The 6,024-nt window shown below is 41.2% G+C and overlaps 1 long non-coding RNA gene across 6 annotated transcripts; it reads right to left on the bottom strand.

The window, feature by feature from the left end:
• Window positions 1-381: 381 nt before the first annotated feature.
• LOC123121896 (uncharacterized) lies at window positions 382-4,494 on the bottom strand. 6 transcript variants are annotated; one of them, XR_006459937.1, is made up of 9 exons: window positions 3,994-4,494; window positions 3,851-3,891; window positions 3,632-3,724; window positions 2,547-3,557; window positions 2,315-2,412; window positions 2,003-2,157; window positions 1,836-1,907; window positions 1,652-1,736; window positions 382-953 (listed from the first exon to the last, which is right to left on the bottom strand). It is a non-coding gene; the product is annotated as an uncharacterized lncRNA (long non-coding RNA). The 6 variants fall into 6 exon arrangements; XR_006459933.1 differs by having other exon boundaries at window positions 1,342-1,736; window positions 2,315-3,557; XR_006459932.1 differs by having other exon boundaries at window positions 2,315-3,557.
• Between the last annotated feature and the right edge of the window lie 1,530 nt (window positions 4,495-6,024).

Here is a 6,024-nt window from a genome sequence, read left to right as displayed (position 1 = left end):
ACTACACTAGCAAAAGGGCCCATGCGTTGCAACGGGTTAAAAAAATCACATGCATTAAACACAACAAATATGGCTCGAGAAGCTCCACCTGTGTCGCCCGTCTATTCTTCTTCCTGCATTGTTGATAGTGGCAATAGTGTCCACCTGATTACAATACGCCCAAGGCCATTGCCAACTTATACTGTTCTTAGGGATAAGATGAAACTATGTTTCTTAGGACAGAGAGTAGGGCATGAACAATAATGGCGAAATCAAATGCACATAGTAGATAACCTTATAGAATGTATAGAAAGAGAGGCTAAAACAGAATGGTTCACAAAATGTACAATCTTAACTCTACTACAGACTATAGAAAAACCAAAGATAATCAGATGCATGTTCTTCCAAAATAACTTCAATTGGTTGCACTGCACTTAGATGAAATACAAACTAATAGCCGCATTTGTTCAGGACAAAATGTCAAGCATTCATAGCTGTCTTACGATTGTTATGGTCAAATACAAATCATGGTGAAGAACTATTATAACTTCTCTATAGCAATAGCAAGACACTATATAGATCTAACCCAATCAATCACATACATAGGAAAAAGCAATAAGGCAGAAAATACGCATCTCAAATCACAAGAAACACATCATTGCCACGGATATTGCTTTTGCAACCTTGGCACTTCGAATATATTGCTAATGGAGAGCCATGCTGAAGTTGAAATAGGGGCCCGTCCCCAACTCCTGGACTACAGCCTTCACGACATCCAGCATGGTGGAGCCGGACCGGAGCAAGTCCATGTCAGAGACACGCAGTGGCAACAGCCACAACCGACCATGCGCGGGTCGTGAGGTGTGGATGGAGACACATGAACCGAAGTGTTATATATAGATAGGCATGGGCATTCGGTTCTAACTCAACCGATCAATTCGGTCCCGGGTTTTGACAACTTTGGTTACTCCTCCCTGCAAAAAAAAAACTTTGGTTACTCCTCCTCACAAGGGTAGCTATAGCTTGTTGGTATTGACATGCATATAGATATATCAACAACAACAGTTTTTATGAAACATGCAAATAAATTATATGCATCATACCTCTGTAAGTGACGACAATGGACAACAGCATAAAGTTTTGAACTAAAGCATATAGTAATCACATTATCTATGGCTGCTGCACGCCAATGTTTTAATAAGAACAACAACAAAAAAGCATTCTTATCACAAGAGTGCTAAATACAATACAACCTTACTTTCTTTTTATAGATTAAGATTACAAATGAATAGTCTAATTAGTTAAGATCCACAATCCTTGATAGCACAATCTTGGACAATAGCGCCCCAAACCCCTATTTACCTCTTACAGAATCGTGCCCTACTGCAGCGCGCCGTGATGTGACTATTCTGGAGTGCAGCAAGGCCGAACATGCAGACACCGCAAGCGCCGCTCCTTCGGCGAGGCCTCAGCCCACACACGCCGTGGTCGTCCAGTCCAGCAGGGTGCTTTTGCCGAGTCGGCTGTTGTGTCGGGCGCGTGTGTGATAGCTTGCTACATGCTACTGCTGCGTACGTGTGCTTGCTTGGTGGGTGTTTGCTGTGCTAGCTGTCATGCGCACTTGCGTTGTGCTGGATAGGAAAGGAGATGACTGCAAGTCATAGGCGCTTACTTGTCTTGTAAAACTACAGAAGTTTTCCATTTTTCATCACAGCTTTCCAAGCATTCTTATCAGAAGCAAGCGAAGCGTCAACATCCTGCAGCCAAAGTAGAATCTGTACTCAAGGCAAGGTAAATAAACAACAGTAGGTTGTCTGCACTTAATGCAAACTGAAGAACATGGGTTGATATTTCACCAATATATGAAGCCAACTGAAGAACATGGGTTGAGATTTCACCAATATACGAAGCCAACTTGTCTTCTAACACTAATAGAAAGAAACGAAAAAATTATGACTCCACGAACATATCATTAGGTTGACCTTGCCTTGACACTTTCAATACATAGTTAGAGCATAAAAACCTGAGCTTCAGGACTGTCCTCTGTAGCATGGTGAAGGCTTCAATAACACGTCCCAGGCCCAGGCAGGCGAGCGACAATAGTGTGGACGTGGCCCAGCCTCGCCCTGAAAGTAGCACAGATTGAGAAAAGCCTCCTTCCAAAGCAGCATCATACTCCTTCAATGATTCGATGTGAAGCAAACATCAGTTACAATGAACCAGGGTTGCTCGGCTCCATTCCAATTCTATGTACTTGACATTGTCGAGGTTATCAAAATAAACATCATAACTTTGGAATTTTTGCTAAAGAAAGCCATTTTATATTTATAAGTACCTCTGAAATTATGCAATGGCCTCAGCTATCTGTCCAAGAGAATTGACCATGATGCAACAATACTCATGCAACGGTATGCATAAACTCTAGACTCCAACCTATGAGTGGAAGGTAAATCTAAATAAAGCTGAATACAACATAGTATTAAATTTTATGCAGATTAATCCACTTGCATTTGAAAGAAAGAAATTAAGACCAAGGAAAAAATTCAAACTTTAGCATTCAAATTTACATCACAAATACTAAAGTTTTCATTGCTGATTGACACTTTATCCCTTCCTCTTTCTTATCCACGGTCCATCTTCTACCTGCTACATCTCTCCCACCTCCTCCTCCAGGAGATACACTGACATTTTTTTAGGCGCTAACTCTAATATAACACGACTTCGAGTAAAACCTTCAGCCCTGTGCATGAATCAAATACCATATTAGCTTCAAATTGGAATAGTAAATAACTACGAATTTCCCATGTTTATGCAAATCGAACATCAAATCTGCTCGTTCACAAAACATCTGTTTCATAGAGAGTTGCCTTATAAACCTCTGCTCTGGAATTACATAGAGAGTTACCTTGAACCTGAATTGCGGCTTACAGTTACAATATGCGCGGCAAAAGTTATTAAGAAAATTGCGTTATTTACTTGCTCGCACCAACTTAAACTGCCAGTTGCTGTAGCTATTTTCAAAAAGGAAAGAAGATGGCAAAATAATACAAAGTTCCATCCTATAACCATAAGTAAACTCGGTCGTAAATCAAAGATAACTACTACAGGAGCTGATCCACGCTTTCATCCTCATATGTGACAGTCTCTTATAATTAACCAGTTCCCCATATTATAACAACCATTGCATTATAATATTGTAACACTAATGAACAAAAGAAATCATTTTATCGGAAACAGGGAGCAATTATAACAATACTGCAAATAGTGGACTATCCATGTATTCATCTTGACATAAAACATCTAATAATCTTGAAAAGCTAAATATAGGATGCATAAGCTACTCGATGGGGGCATAGCTACTCCATGACCTGATCCACCCTTTCAACATCAGAGTGTTATGTACCACAATCACAACCAGCAGTAGGAAAATAAGGCCAAAGACATATTACTGTAGATTGCAGAGAACCAAATACCATGATTTCAATCCTCCTTGTCTACATACATCAAGTGGAAAACCGGCCTACGAAGTTGCGGCGAACCGTAGAACACTGTCGGACGAGTTTAGTTCACTCCTGGCCCTACAGCATGTAACATTTTGATCTCTCTAAGCTTCAGTTTGGGAAGATCAGTGATAACAAAAACTGATACCCACCATCATCATGAACTACTGGAACAACACGCCAAAGAAGTGGTTCCCCTCAGACCTATTTTTTTTCTTAGCATGAAACTGAACAATCCTGAAAGCCTGAAACGTGAATAATTACGTACAAAATTAGAACTGAATTTATGCAAGATAGTGTGAATTCTGGATGACCCATGTGAATCAATAGCGGAATCCATGTGAAATTCTCAAGGGAACTAACTAACTTACTGGTGCAAATCCCCTTGGCGCATCACTTGGACCCGATAGAGCTGCAATCAGGACAAAAGGGAGAGAAGCGCTAGTCACAATTCTGCATTTATCGACAGGTCCATTGGAGGAACAAGAAAAAACTCAGGGGAAAGGGGACTGACCAGGAAACAAATTGGGCCTGGAGTCGTCGGAATTGCACGAGCTTGGCCTCGAGGATGAGCCGCCGCAGCTTCTTGAGGTCGCAAAAAGAGGGAGTCGAAAGAGACAGAGGCCGGGCCTGCAGGTCGCCATTGAGGTCCTGCCTGGGGCAGATTCCGGTCGAGGACCCTTCCTTCTTATGATAGCCAAGTCAAATCCGGGTCGGTCACTCCATGGCTTTGTGTTGGAGAAGAACACAGACCCTAACTCGATCCAGGACTCCCATCTCGATCCAAATCAGAGAAGCACGGGAACAAGAGGTTGGAGATTGATGAGGCTGTGGGTGGCGCCGAAGAAGATTAGGGGCAGATGTGGAGGGGAAGGAGGACGGATGGCGGACGGCTGGAGAAGAAGACCGGCGGGCGGCGGCGGACGGCCGGAGAAGAAGACCGAGGGCGGCGGCGGGCAGAGGCGGCGAAGAGAGCATACATCGAAGGAAGCCATCCGTCACTTTGAAAAGGACAGCGGGCTGAATATGCTAAAGTACAGGGCGTTGTTTGCAAAAACGAAACGCTTTTCCCTGGCTACTCGGGCCAAGGCCCAACTGGATCGCAGCCCAGCTAAGCGACCAAGAAAGAACGTAGCGGTCAGAGACAAAATTTAGTACCACCTCGAATATGTTTTAAATTCAAACTGAAAGCGTAAAATCACGGGAAGAAGCGTATTGCGACGGTGAACCCGACAAAGTCAATCCGTGCTTTATTATTAGGGAAAGATTTTAAGAACTAATATCATGCTAACTTTTGACCCAAGAAAGATTGATGTAGAAATATACCCTCGGTAACTTCTATGTAAATATCATGATAATTTATATACAATTGATCTGATAATTTACGTACAAACACCACGATAAATTTGACATAGAAAGTTTTTACTGAAAACAAACCCCGGTAACTCTATGCAAATAGCACGGTAATACACACTGTAGACATGATAACTTACGCAAAAACACCGCGGTAATTTTGAACCAGGGAAAAAAAAGTTATTAGAAACATACCCCGCAGACCTGATAATTTTACCTACAAACATCGTGGTAATTTTGACCCGAGGAAAAAAGTGGTTGAAAAACATAACCACGTTAACTTATGTGTAAATAATATGATAATTTACGCTCCGCGGACTTGATAACATACATACAAACACCACAATAACTTTGACCCCAAGGGGTGTATTACAAATGTGCCACCGGTAATCCCTATGTAAATAACGTGGTAATATAAGCATCGCTTAACTGATAACTTACATACAAAACATGATGATAACTTCCTGACCCGGAAAACTTTTTGTTGACAAACATATGCTCGCTAATTTATGTGTAAATAGTACGGTAATATATGTGTCACATACCTGATAATTTACGTACAGAACACCGCGGTTCCATTGACCAAACATGAAAAAGTTGTTTAAAAACACACCCTTGGTAACTTATGTGAAAATAGCATGGTAATATATGAATAAGCACCACGGTAACATTTTTTACGAAGGGCAAAAGTTATTGAAAAACATACACTCGATAACTTGTGTGTAAGTGCCATGATAATATACGAACTGCAGATCTGATAACTTGGCTATAAACACCACGGTAACATTGACCAAAAGGGGGAAAGGTGGTTGAAAAACATACCCTTGGTAAATTGTGTGCAAATAACATGTTAATACACAAACCGAAGAACTGATAACTTATGTACAAAGACCGTGGGCAATTTTTTTTTCCGGGGAAACACCGCGTTAATTTTCGACCTATGAGAAAAGAATTATTGGAAAATTTACCCTAGTAACTTATGTGAAAATTGCATGATAATAGACGAAGTGAAACTTGATAACTGTATAAACATCGCGGTAATTTGAAACATGGGATGTAGTATGTCAAATTTCATTTTTGTCCTCTTTTTGTATGCTATCAGGCTTCCTGTCAAAACCATAACCTACACTCAAAACGCCATGGTAACTTTCACGAAGGGGAAGGGGGTTGATCAAACATAACCCCACCCCCA

The sequence above is a fragment of the Triticum aestivum genome, chromosome 5D (assembly GCF_018294505.1).
Source record: "Triticum aestivum cultivar Chinese Spring chromosome 5D, IWGSC CS RefSeq v2.1, whole genome shotgun sequence".
Taxonomy (NCBI): Eukaryota; Viridiplantae; Streptophyta; class Magnoliopsida; order Poales; family Poaceae; genus Triticum; species Triticum aestivum.
This window is presented reverse-complemented; position numbering and strand designations above follow the sequence as displayed.